Genomic DNA, 14,426 nt, shown 5'->3' on the forward strand with positions numbered 1-14,426 from the left:
TCTCTGTCATACAGATAATAGTTCTGTCTCTCTCTCTCTCTCTCTCTCTCTCTCTCTCACACAGATAAAAGTTCTGTCTCTCTCTCTCTCTCTCTCCCTCTCACACAGATAATAGTTCTGTCTCTCTCTCTCTCTCTCTCTGTCTCTCTCACACAGATAATAGTTCTGTCTCTCTCTCTCTCTCCCTCTCACACAGATAATAGTTCTCTCTCTCTCTCCCTCTCACACAGATAATAGTTCTGTCTCTCTCTCTCACACAGATAATAGTTCTGTCTCTCTCTCTCTCTCACACAGATAATAGTTCTGTCTCTCTCTCTCACACAGATAATAGTTCTGTCTCTCTCTCTCTCTCTCACACAGATAATAGTTCTGTCTCTCTCTCTCTCTCTCTCACACAGATAATAGTTCTGTCTCTCTCTCTCTCTCACACAGATAGTAGTTCTGTCTCTCTCTCTCTCACAGATAATAGATCTGTCTCTCTCTCTCACACAGATAATAGTTCTGTCTCTCTCACACAGATAATAGTTCTGTCTCTCTCTCTCACACAGATAATAGTTCTGTCTCTCTCTCTCTCACACAGATAATAGTTCTGTCTCTCTCTCTCTCTCTCTCTCTCTCTCTCCCTCTCACACAGATAATAGTTCTCTCTCTCTCTCTCTCTCTCTCTCTCTCACACAGATAATAGTTCTGTCACTCTCTCTCTCTCTCCCTCTCACACAGATAATAGTTCTGTCTCTCTCTCTCTCACAGATAATAGTTCTGTCTCTCTCTCTCACAGATAATAGTTCTGTCTCTCTCTCTCTCACAGATAATAGTTCTGTCTCTCCCTCTCTCTCTCTCTCTCACAGATAATAGTTTTGTCTCTCTCTCTCTCTCAGATAATAGTTTTGTCTCTCTCTCTCTCACAGATAATAGTTCTGTCTCTCTCTCTCTCACAGATAATAGTTCTGTCTCTCTCTCTCTCACACACAGATAATAGTTCTGTCTCTCTCTCTCTCACACAGATAATAGTTCTGTCTCTCTCTCTCTCTCTCTCTCACACACAGATAATAGTTCTGTCTCTCTCTCTCTCTCTCACACACAGATAATAGTTCTGTCTCTCTCTCTCTCACAGATAATAGTTCTGTCTCTCTCTCTGTCATACAGATAATAGTTCTGTCTCTCTCTCTCTCTCTCTCTCTCTCTCTCTCTCTCTCTCTCCCTCTCACACAGATAATAGTTCTGTCTCTCTCTCTCTCTCTCTCTCTCACACAGATCACAGTTCTGTCACTCTCTCTTTCTCTCTCTCCCTCTCACACAGATAATAGTTCTGTCTCTCTCTCTCACACAGATAATAGTTGTCTCTCTCTCTCTCTCACACAGATAATAGTTCTGTCTCTCTCTCTCTCACACACAGATAATAGTTCTGTCTCTCTCTCTGTCATACAGATAATAGTTCTGTCTCTCTCTCTCTCTCTCTCTCTCTCTCTCACACAGATAATAGTTCTGTCTCTCTCTCTCTCTCTCACACAGATAATAGTTCTGTCTCTCTCTCTCTCTCACACAGATAATAGTTCTGTCTCTCTCTCTCTCCCTCCCACACAGATAATAGTTTTGTCTCTCTCTCTCTCCCTCTCACACAGATAATAGTTCTGTCTCTCTCTCTCTCTCTCTCACACAGATAATAGTTCTGTCTCTCTCTCTCTCCCTCACACAGATAATAGTTCTGTCTCTCTCTCTCTCCCTCTCACACAGATAATAGTTCTGTCTCTCACTCTCTCACACACACACAAATAGATAATAGTTTTGTCTCTCTCTCTCTCTCTCTCACAGATAATAGTTTTCTCTCTCTCTCTCTCTCCCTCTCACACAGATAATAGTTCTGTCTCTCTCTCTCTCTCTCTCTCTCACACAGATAATAGTTCTGTCTCTCTCTCTCTCTCTCTCTCTCTCACACAGATAATAGTTCTCTCCATCTCTCTCTCTCTCTCTCTCTCACGCTCTCTCTCACACAGATAATAGTTCTGTCTCTCTCTCTCTCTCTCTCACAAAGATAATAGTTGTCTCTCTCTCTCTCTCACACAGATAATAGTTCTATCTCTCTCTCTCTCTCTCACAGATACTAGTTCTGTCTCTCTCTCTCTCTCTCACACAGATAGTTCTCTCTCTCTCCCTCTCACACAGATAATAGTTCTGTCTCTCTCTCTCTCTCACACAGATAAGTTCTCTCTCTCTCTCTCTCTCTCTCTCACACACACAGATAATACTTCTGTCTCTCTCTCTCTCACACAGATAATAGTTCTGTCTCTCTCTCACACAGATAATAGTTCTCTCTCTCTCACAGATAATAGTTCTCTCTCTCTCTCACAGATAATAGTTCTGTCTCTCTCTCTCACACAGATAATAGTTCTGTCTCTCTCTCTCTCACACAGATAAGTTCTGTCTCTCTCTCTCTCTCACACAGATAATAGTTCTGTCTCTCTCTCCCTCTCTCTCACACAGATAATAGTTCTCTCTCGCTCTCACACAGATAATAGTTCTCTCTCTCTCTCTCTCACACAGATAATAGTTCTGTCTCTCTCTCTCTCTCTCTCTCTCACACAGATAATAGTTCTGTCTCTCTCTCTCTCCCTCTCACACAGATAATAGTTCTCTCTCTCTCTCTCTCTCTCACACAGATAATAGTTCTGTCTCTCTCTCTCTCTCTCTCACACAGATAATAGTTCTGTCTCTCTCTCTCTCTCCCTCTCACAGATAATAGTTCTGTCTCTCTCTCTCTCTCTCTCTCTCTCTCTCTCTCTCTCTCTCTCACACAGATAATAGTTCTGTCTCTCTCTCTCTCTCCCTCTCACACAGATAATAGTTCTCTCTCTCTCAATCTCCCTCTCACACAGATAATAGTTCTGTCTCTCTCTCTCTCCCTCTCACACAGATAATAGTTCTGTCTCTCTCTCTCTCCCTCTCACATAGATAATAGTTCTGTCTCTCTCTCTCTCTCCCACAGATAATAGTTCTGTCTCTCTCTCACGCTCTCTCTCACACAGATAATAGTTCTGTCTCTCTCTCTCTCTCTCTCTCTCTCTCTCTCTCACACACAGATAATAGTTCTGTCTCTCTCTCTCTCTCACACAGATAATAGTTCTGTCTCTCTCACACACAGATAATAGTTCTGTCTCTCTCTCTCTCTCTCACACACACAAATAGATAATAGTTCTGTCTCTCTCTCAGATAATAGTTCTGTCTCTCTCTCTCTCACACAGATAATAGTTCTGTCTCTCTATCTCTCTCTCTCACACAGATAATAGTTCTGTCTCTCTCTCACGCTCTCTCTCTCTCTCACACAGATAATAGTTCTGTCTCTCTCTCTCTCCCTCTCACATAGATAATAGTTCAGTCTCTCTCTCTCTCTCTCTCTCACAGATAATAGTTCTCTCTCTCTCACAGATAATAGTTCTGTCTCTCTCTCTCTCACACAGATAATAGTTTTGTCTCTCTCTCTCTCCCTCTCACACAGATAATAGTTCTGTCTCTCTCTCTCTCTCTCTCACACAGATAATAGTTCTGTCTCTCTCTCTCTCTCTCTCTCACACAGATAATAGTTCTGTCTCTCTCTCTCTCTCCCTCACACAGATAATAGTTCTGTCTCTCTCTCTCTCTCACAGATAATAGTTGTCTCTCTCTCTCTCTCTCTCTCCCTCTCACACAGATAATAGTTCTGTCTCTCTCTCTCTCTCCCTCTCACACAGATAATAGTTCTGTCTCTCTCTCTCTCTCTCTCACACAGATAATAGTTCTGTCTCTCTCTCTCCATCTCACACAGATAATAGTTCTGTCTCTCTCACAGATAATAGTTCTCTCTCTCTCTCACAGATAATAGTTCTCTCCATCTCTCTCTTTCTCTCTCTCTCTCACGCTCTCTCTCACACAGATAATAGTTTTCTCTCTCTCTCTCTCTCTCACAGATAATAGTTCTGTCTCTCTCTCTCTCTCTCCCTCTCACACAGATAATAGTTCTGTCTCTCTCTCTCTCTCTCACACAGATAATAGTTCTGTCTCTCTCTCTCACACAGATAATAGTTCTGTCTCTCTCTCTCTCTCTCTCTCTCTCTCTCTCTCTCTCCCTCTCACACAGATAATAGTTCTCTCTCTCTCTCTCTCTCTCTCACAGATAATAGTTCTCTCTCTCTCTCTCTCTCTCTCACAGATAATAGTTCTGTCTCTCTCTCTCTCTCCCTCTCACACAGATAATAGTTCTGTCTCTCTCTCTCTCACACAGATAATAGTTCTGTCTCTCTCTCTCACACAGATAATAGTTCTGTCTCTCTCTCTCTCTCTCTCACAGATAATAGTTCTGTCTCTCTCTCTCTCTCTCACACAGATAATAGTTCTGTCTCTCTCTCTCTCTCCCTCTCAGATAATAGTTCTGTCTCTCTCTCTCTCTCTCTCTCCCTCCCTCTCACACAGATAATAGTTCTGTCTCTCTCTCTCTCTCTCTCTCTTTCACACAGATAATAGTTCTGTCTCTCTCTCTCTCTCTCTCTCACACAGATAATAGTTCTGTCTCTCTCTCTTTCACACAGATAATAGTTCTGTCTCTCTCTCTCTCTCTCACAAAGATAATAGTTCTGTCTCTCTCTCTCTCTCTCACACACAGATAATAGTTCTATCTCTCTCTCTCTCTCACAGATACTAGTTCTGTCTCTCTCTCTCTCTCTCACACAGATAATAGTTCTGTCTCTCTCTCTCTCACACAGATAATAGTTCTCTCTCTCTCTCTCTCTCACACAGATAATAGTTCTCTCTCTCTCCCTCACAGATAATAGTTCTCTCTCTCTCTCTCTCTCCCTCTCACACAGATAATAGTTCTGTCTCTCTCTCTCTCCCTCTCACAGATAATAGTTCTGTCTCTCTCTCTCTCTCTCTCCCTCTCACATAGATAATAGTTCTGTCTCTCTCTCTCTCTCTCTCTCTCTCTCTCTCACACACAGATAATACTTCTGTCTCTCTCTCTCTCTCTCACAGATAATAGTTCTCTCTCTCTCTCTCACAGATAATAGTTCTCTCTCTCTCTCTCACAGATAATAGTTCTGTCTCTCTCTCTCACACAGATAATAGTTCTGTCTCTCTCTCTCTCTCTCTCTCTCTCTCTCCCTCCCTCTCACACAGATAATAGTTCTGTCTCTCTCTCTCTCTCTCTCTCTTTCACACAGATAATAGTTCTGTCTCTCTCTCTCTCTCTCACACAGATAATAGTTCTGTCTCTCTCTTTCACACAGATAATAGTTCTGTCTCTCTCTCTCTCTCTCTCTCTCACAGATAATAGTTCTGTCTCTCTCTCTCTCCCTCTCACACAGATAATAGTTCTGTCTCTGTCTCTCTCTCTCTCTCTCTCTCTCTCTCCCTCTCACACAGATAATAGTTCTGTCTCTCTCTCTCTCTCTCTCTCTCTCTCTCTCTCTCTTTCACACAGATAATAGTTCTGTCTGTCTCTCTCTCTCACAAACAGATAATAGTTCTGTCTCTCTCTCTCTCCCTCTCACACAGATAATAGTTCTCTCTCTCTCTCACAAAGATAATAGTTCTGTCTGTCTCTCTCTCTCTCTCTCTCACACAGATAATAGTTGTCTCTCTCTCTCTCTCTCTCTCACACAGATAATAGTTCTGTCTCTCTCTCTCTCACACAGATAATAGTTCTGTCTCTCTCTCTCTCTCTCACACACACAAATAGATAATAGTTCTGTCTCTCTCTCAGATAATAGTTCTGTCTCTCTCACACAGATAATAGTTCTGTCTCTCTATCTCTCTCTCTCACAGATAATAGTTCTGTCTCTCTCTCTCTCTCTCTCACAAAGATAATAGTTCTCTCTCTCTCACGCTCTCTCTCTCTCTCACACAGATAATAGTTTTGTCTCTCTCTCTCTCTCTCCCTCTCACACAGATAATAGTTCTGTCTCTCTCTCAGATAATAGTTCTGTCTCTCTCACACAGATAATAGTTCTGTCTCTCTCACACAGATAATAGTTCTGTCTCTCTATCTCTCTCTCTCACAGATAATAGTTCTGTCTCTCTCTCTCTCTCTCACAAAGATAATAGTTCTCTCTCTCTCACGCTCTCTCTCTCTCTCTCTCTCACAAAGATAATAGTTCTGTCTCTCTCTCTCTCTCTCTCACACACACAGATAATACTTCTGTCTCTCTCTCTCTCACACAGATAATAGTTCTGTCTCTCTCTCACACAGATAATAGTTCTCTCTCTCTCACAGATAATAGTTCTCTCTCTCTCTCACAGATAATAGTTCTGTCTCTCTCTCTCTCACACACAGATAATAGTTCTGTCTCTCTCTCTCTCACACAGATAAGTTCTGTCTCTCTCTCTCTCTCACACAGATAATAGTTCTGTCTCTCTCTCCCTCTCTCTCACACAGATAATAGTTCTCTCTCGCTCTCACACAGATAATAGTTCTCTCTCTCTCTCTCTCACACAGATAATAGTTCTGTCTCTCTCTCTCTCTCTCTCTCTCTCACACAGATAATAGTTCTGTCTCTCTCTCTCCCTCTCACACAGATAATAGTTCTCTCTCTCTCTCTCTCTCTCACACAGATAATAGTTCTGTCTCTCTCTCTCTCTCTCTCTCACACAGATAATAGTTCTGTCTCTCTCTCTCTCTCCCTCTCACAGATAATAGTTCTGTCTCTCTCTCTCTCTCTCTCTCTCACACAGATAATAGTTCTGTCTCTCTCTCTCTCTCCCTCTCACACAGATAATAGTTCTCTCTCTCTCAATCTCCCTCTCACACAGATAATAGTTCTGTCTCTCTCTCTCTCCCTCTCACACAGATAATAGTTCTGTCTCTCTCTCTCTCCCTCTCACATAGATAATAGTTCTGTCTCTCTCTCTCTCTCCCACAGATAATAGTTCTGTCTCTCTCTCACGCTCTCTCTCTCACACACAGATAATAGTTCTGTCTCTCTCTCTCTCCCTCTCACATAGATAATAGTTCTGTCTCTCTCTCTCTCTCACACAGATAATAGTTCTGTCTCTCTCTCTCTCTCTCTCTCTCACACACAGATAATAGTTCTGTCTCTCTCTCTCTCTCACACAGATAATAGTTCTGTCTCTCTCACACACAGATAATAGTTCTGTCTCTCTCTCTCTCTCTCACACACACACAAATAGATAATAGTTCTGTCTCTCTCTCATAATAGTTCTGTCTCTCTCTCTCTCACACAGATAATAGTTCTGTCTCTCTATCTCTCTCTCTCACACAGATAATAGTTCTGTCTCTCTCTCTCACGCTCTCTCTCTCTCTCACACAGATAATAGTTCTGTCTCTCTCTCTCTCCCTCTCACATAGATAATAGTTCAGTCTCTCTCTCTCTCTCTCACAGATAATAGTTCTCTCTCTCTCACAGATAATAGTTCTGTCTCTCTCTCTCTCTCACACAGATAATAGTTTTGTCTCTCTCTCTCTCCCTCTCACACAGATAATAGTTCTGTCTCTCTCTCTCTCTCTCTCTCTCACACAGATAATAGTTCTGTCTCTCTCTCTCTCTCTCTCTCACACAGATAATAGTTCTGTCTCTCTCTCTCTCTCCCTCACACAGATAATAGTTCTGTCTCTCTCTCTCTCTCACAGATAATAGTTGTCTCTCTCTCTCTCTCTCTCCCTCTCACACAGATAATAGTTCTGTCTCTCTCTCTCTCTCCCTCTCACACAGATAATAGTTCTGTCTCTCTCTCTCTCTCTCTCACACAGATAATAGTTCTGTCTCTCTCTCTCCATCTCACACAGATAATAGTTCTGTCTCTCTCACAGATAATAGTTCTCTCTCTCTCTCTCACAGATAATAGTTCTGTCTCTCTCTCTCTCTCTCACACAGATAATAGTTCTGTCTCTCTCTCTCACACAGATAATAGTTCTGTCTCTCTCTCTCTCTCTCTCTCAATCTCCCTCTCACACAGATAATAGTTCTGTCTCTCTCTCTCTCCCTCTCACACAGATAATAGTTCTGTCTCTCTCTCTCTCCCTCTCACATAGATAATAGTTCTGTCTCTCTCTCTCTCTCCCACAGATAATAGTTCTGTCTCTCTCTCTCTCTCCCTCTCACACAGATAATAGTTCTGTCTCTCTCTCTCTCTCTCTCACACAGATAATAGTTCTGTCTCTCTCAATCTCCCTCTCACACAGATAATAGTTCTGTCTCTCTCACAGATAATAGTTCTCTCTCTCTCTCTCACAGATAATAGTTCTCTCCATCTCTCTCTTTCTCTCTCTCTCTCACGCTCTCTCTCACACAGATAATAGTTTTCTCTCTCTCTCTCTCTCTCACAGATAATAGTTCTCTCTCTCTCTCTCACACACAGATAATAGTTCTGTCTCTCTCTCTCACACAGATAATAGTTCTGTCTCTCTCTCACACAGATAATAGTTCTCTCTCTCTCTCACACAGATAATAGTTCTGTCTCTCTCTCTCTCTCTCTCTCTCTCTCTCTCTCTCTCTCTCTCTCACAGATAATAGTTCTGTCTCTCTCTCTCTCTCTCTCACACAGATAATAGTTCTCTCTCTCTCTCTCTCCCTCTCAGATAATAGTTCTGTCTCTCTCTCTCTCTCCCTCCCTCTCACACAGATAATAGTTCTGTCTCTCTCTCTCTCTCTCTCTCTCTCTTTCACACAGATAATAGTTCTGTCTCTCTCTCTCTCTCTCTCTCACACAGATAATAGTTCTGTCTCTCTCTCTTTCACACAGATAATAGTTCTGTCTCTCTCTCTCTCTCACACAGATAATAGTTCTGTCTCTCTCTCTCTCCCTCTCACACAGATAATAGTTCTGTCTCTGTCTCTCTCTCTCTCTCTCTCACACAGATAATAGTTCTCTCTCTCTCTCTCTCCCTCTCAGATAATAGTTCTGTCTCTCTCTCTCTCTCCCTCCCTCTCACACAGATAATAGTTCTGTCTCTCTCTCTCTCTCTCTCTCTCTCTTTCACACAGATAATAGTTCTGTCTCTCTCTCTCTCTCTCTCTCACACAGATAATAGTTCTGTCTCTCTCTCTTTCACACAGATAATAGTTCTGTCTCTCTCTCTCTCTCACACAGATAATAGTTCTGTCTCTCTCTCTCTCCCTCTCACACAGATAATAGTTCTGTCTCTGTCTCTCTCTCTCTCTCTCTCTCTCCCTCTCACACAGATAATAGTTCTGTCTCTCTCTCTCTCTCTCTCTCACACAGATAATAGTTCTGTCTCTCTCTCTCTCTCTCACACAGATAATAGTTCTGTCTCTCTCTCTCTCCCTCTCACACAGATAATAGTTCTCTCTCTCTCTCACACAGATAATAGTTCTGTCTCTCTCTCTCTCTCTCACACAGATAATAGTTCTGTCTCTCTCTCTCTCTCTCTCACACAGATAATAGTTCTGTCTCTCTCCTTCTCTCTCTCTCTCACACACACAAATAGATTATAGTTCTGCCTCTCTCTCAGATAATAGTTCTGTCTCTCTCTCACACAGATAATAGTTCTGTCTCTCTATCTCTCTCTCTCACAGATAATAGTTCTCTCTCTCTCACGCTCTCTCTCTCTCTCACACAGATAATAGTTCTGTCTCTCTCTCACAGATAATAGTTCTCTCTCTCTCTCTCTCTCACAGATAATAGTTCTGTCTCTCTCTCTCTCTCACACAGATAATAGTTTTGTCTCTCTCTCTCCCACACAGATAATAGTTCTCTCTCTCTCTCTCTCTCACACAGATAATAGTTCTGTCTCTCTCTCTCTCTCTCTCACAAAGATAATAGTTCTGTCTCTCTCTCTCTCTCTCACACACAGATAATAGTTCTATCTCTCTCTCTCTCTCACAGATACTAGTTCTGTCTCTCACTCTCTCTCTCACACAGATAATATTTCTGTCTCTCTCTCTCTCACACAGATAATATTTCTGTCTCTCTCTCTCTCACACAGATAATAGTTCTCTCTCTCTCTCTCTCTCACACAGATAATAGTTCTCTCTCTCTCCCTCACAGATAATAGTTCTCTCTCTCTCTCTCTCTCTCCCTCTCACACAGATAATAGTTCTGTCTCTCTCTCTCTCCCTCTCACAGATAATAGTTCTGTCTCTCTCTCTCTCTCTCTCCCTCTCACATAGATAATAGTTCTGTCTCTCTCTCTCTCTCTCTCTCTCTCTCTCTCACACACAGATAATACTTCTGTCTCTCTCTCTCTCTCTCACAGATAATAGTTCTCTCTCTCTCTCTCTCACAGATAATAGTTCTCTCTCTCTCTCACAGATAATAGTTCTGTCTCTCTCTCTCACACAGATAATAGTTCTGTCTCTCTCTCTCTCTCTCTCTCCCTCCCTCTCACACAGATAATAGTTCTGTCTCTCTCTCTCTCTCTCTCTCTTTCACACAGATAATAGTTCTGTCTCTCTCTCTCTCTCACACAGATAATAGTTCTGTCTCTCTCTCTTTCACACAGATAATAGTTCTGTCTCTCTCTCTCTCTCTCTCTCACACAGATAATAGTTCTGTCTCTCTCTCTCTCCCTCTCACACAGATAATAGTTCTGTCTCTGTCTCTCTCTCTCTCTCTCTCTCTCTCTCTCTCCCTCACACAGATAATAGTTCTGTCTCTCTCTCTCTCTCTCTCTCTTTCACACAGATAATAGTTCTGTCTGTCTCTCTCTCTCACAAACAGATAATAGTTCTGTCTCTCTCTCTCTCCCTCTCACACAGATAATAGTTCTCTCTCTCTCTCACAAAGATAATAGTTCTGTCTGTCTCTCTCTCTCTCTCTCACACAGATAATAGTTGTCTCTCTCTCTCTCTCTCTCACACAGATAATAGTTCTGTCTCTCTCTCTCTCACACAGATAATAGTTCTGTCTCTCTCTCTCTCTCTCTCACACACACAAATAGATAATAGTTCTGTCTCTCTCTCAGATAATAGTTCTGTCTCTCTCACACAGATAATAGTTCTGTCTCTCTATCTCTCTCTCTCACAGATAATAGTTCTGTCTCTCTCTCTCTCTCTCTCACACACACAAATAGATAATAGTTCTGTCTCTCTCTCAGATAATAGTTCTGTCTCTCTCACACAGATAATAGTTCTGTCTCTCTATCTCTCTCTCTCACAGATAATAGTTCTGTCTCTCTCTCTCTCTCTCACAAAGATAATAGTTCTCTCTCTCTCACGCTCTCTCTCTCTCTCACACAGATAATAGTTTTGTCTCTCTCTCTCTCTCTCTCCCTCTCACACAGATAATAGTTCTGTCTCTCTCTCAGATAATAGTTCTGTCTCTCTCACACAGATAATAGTTCTGTCTCTCTATCTCTCTCTCTCACAGATAATAGTTCTGTCTCTCTCTCTCTCTCTCTCACAAAGATAATAGTTCTCTCTCTCTCACGCTCTCTCTCTCTCTCACAAAGATAATAGTTCTCTCTCTCTCACGCTCTCTCTCTCTCTCACACAGATAATAGTTCTCTCTCTCTCTCTCTCTCTCCCTCTCACACAGATAATAGTTCTGTCTCTCTCTCTCTCCCTCACACAGATAATAGTTCTGTCTCTCTCTCTCTCCCTCTCACATAGATAATAGTTCTCTCTCTCTCTCTCACACACACACACAAATAGATAATAGTTCTGTCTCTCTCTCACAGATAATAGTTCTGTCTCTCTCTCTCACACAGATAATAGTTGTCTCTCACTCTCTCTCTCTCTCCCTCTCTCACAGATAATAGTTCTGTCTCTCTCTCTCTCTCTCACAGATAATAGTTCTGTCTCTCTCTCTCTCTCTCTCTCACAGATAATAGTTCTGTCTCTCTCTCCCTCTCTCACACAGATAATAGTTCTGTCTCTCTCTCTCTCTCTCTCACACAGATAATAGTTCTGTCTCTCTCTCTCTCCCTCTCACACAGATAATAGTTCTCTCTCTCTCTCACACAGATAATAGTTCTGTCTCTCTCTCTCTCTCTCACAAAGATAATAGTTCTGTCTCTCTCTCTCTCTCTCACAGATAATAGTTCTGTCTCTCTCTCTCTCTCTCTCTCACAGATAATAGTTCTGTCTCTCTCTCTCTCTCTCTCTCTCACAGATAATAGTTCTGTCTCTCTCTCTCTCTCTCTCTCTCTCACACACACAAATAGATTATAGTTCTGTCTCTCTCTCAGATAATAATTCTGTCTCTCTCTCACACAGATAATAGTTCTGTCTCTCTATCTCTCTCTCTCACAGATAATAGTTCTGTCTCTCTCTCTCACGCTCTCTCTCTCTCTCACACAGATAATAGTTCTGTCTCTCTCTCACAGATAATAGTTCTCTCTCTCTCTCTCTCTCACAGATAATAGTTCTGTCTCTCTCTCTCTCTCACACAGATAATAGTTTTGTCTCTCTCTCTCCCACACAGATAATAGTTCTCTCTCTCTCTCTCACACAGATAATAGTTCTGTCTCTCTCTCTCTCTCTCTCACAAAGATAATAGTTCTGTCTCTCTCTCTCTCTCTCTCACACACAGATAATAGTTCTATCTCTCTCTCTCTCTCACAGATACTAGTTCTGTCTCTCTCTCTCTCACACAGATAATAGTTCTCTCTCTCTCTCTCTCTCTCACACAGATAATAGTTCTCTCTCTCTCCCTCACAGATAATAGTTCTCTCTCTCTCCCTCACAGATAATAGTTCTCTCTCTCTCTCTCTCTCTCTCTCCCTCTCACACAGATAATAGTTCTGTCTCTCTCTCTCTCCCTCTCACAGATAATAGTTCTGTCTCTCTCTCTCTCTCTCTCTCCCTCTCACATAGATAATAGTTCTGTCTCTCTCTCTCTCTCTCTCTCTCACACACAGATAATACTTCTGTCTCTCTCTCACACAGATTATAGTGCTCTCTCTCTCACAGATAATAGTTCTCTCTCTCTCTCTCTCACAGATAATAGTTCTCTCTCTCTCTCTCACAGATAATAGTTCTGTCTCTCTCTCTCACACAGATAATAGTTCTGTCTCTCTCTCTCTCTCTCTCTCTCCCTCCCTCTCACACAGATAATAGTTCTGTCTCTCTCTCTCTCTCTCTCTCTCTTTCACACAGATAATAGTTCTGTCTCTCTCTCTCTCTCTCACACAGATAATAGTTCTGTCTCTCTCTCTTTCACACAGATAATAGTTCTGTCTCTCTCTCTCTCTCTCTCTCTCTCTCTCACACAGATAATAGTTCTGTCTCTCTCTCTCTCCCTCTCACACAGATAATAGTTCTGTCTCTGTCTCTGTCTCTCTCTCTCTCTCTCTCTCTCTCCCTCTCACACAGATAATAGTTCTGTCTCTCTCTCTCTCTCTCACACACACACAAATAGATAATAGTTCTGTCTCTCTCACACAGATAATAGTTCTGTCTCTCTATCTCTCTCTCTCACACAGATAATAGTTCTGTCTCTCTCTCTCTCCCTCTCACATAGATAATAGTTATGTCTCTCTCTCTCTCTCTCTCTCTCTCACACACACAGATAATACTTCTGTCTCTCTTTCTCTCACACAGATAATAGTTCTGTCTCTCTCTCTCTCTCTCTCACAAAGATAATAGTTCTGTCTCTCTCTCTCTCACACAGATAATAGTTCTATCTCTCTCTCTCTCCCTCTCACACAGATAATAGTTCTGCCTCTCTCTCTCTCTCACACAGATAATAGTTCTGTCTCTCTCTCTCTCTCACAGATAATAGTTCTGTCTCTCTCTCTCCCTCTCACACAGATAATAGTTCTGTCTCTCTCTCTCTCTCTCCCTCTCTCACAGATAATAGTTCTGTCTCTCTCTCTCTCTCCCTCTCACACAGATAATAGTTCTGTCTCTCTCTCTCTCCCTCTCACACAGATAATAGTTCTGTCTCTCTCTCTCTCTCTCTCACACACAGATAATAGTTCTGTCTCTCTCTCTCTCTCTCTCACACACAGATAATAGTTCTGTCTCTCTCTCTCTCTCTCTCACACACAGATAATAGTTCTGTCTCTCTCTCTCTCACACAGATAATAGTTCTGTCTCTCTCTCTCTCACACAGATAATAGTTCTGTCTCTCTCTCTCTCTCTCTTTCACACAGATAATAGTTCTGTCTCTCTCTCAATCTCCCTCTCACATAGATCATAGTTCTGTCTCTGTCTCTCTCTCTCTCTCTCTCCCTCTCACACAGATAATAGTTCTGTCTCTCTCTCTCTCTCACACAGATAATAGTTCTGTCTCTCTCTCTCTCTCACACAGATAATAGTTCTGTCTCTCTCTCTCTCTCTCTCTCTCTCTCTCTCTCTCACACAGATAATAGTTCTGTCTCTCTCTCTCACACACAGATAATAGTTCTGTCTCTCTCTCTCTCACACAGATAATAGTTCTGTCTCTCTCTCTCTCACACAGATAATAGTTCTGTCTCTCTCTCTCTCTCTCTTTCACACAGATAATAGTTCTGTCTCTCTCTCAATCTCCCTCTCACA

This window comes from Electrophorus electricus, chromosome 5 (genome assembly GCF_013358815.1).
Source record: "Electrophorus electricus isolate fEleEle1 chromosome 5, fEleEle1.pri, whole genome shotgun sequence".
Lineage (NCBI taxonomy): Eukaryota > Metazoa > Chordata > Actinopteri > Gymnotiformes > Gymnotidae > Electrophorus > Electrophorus electricus.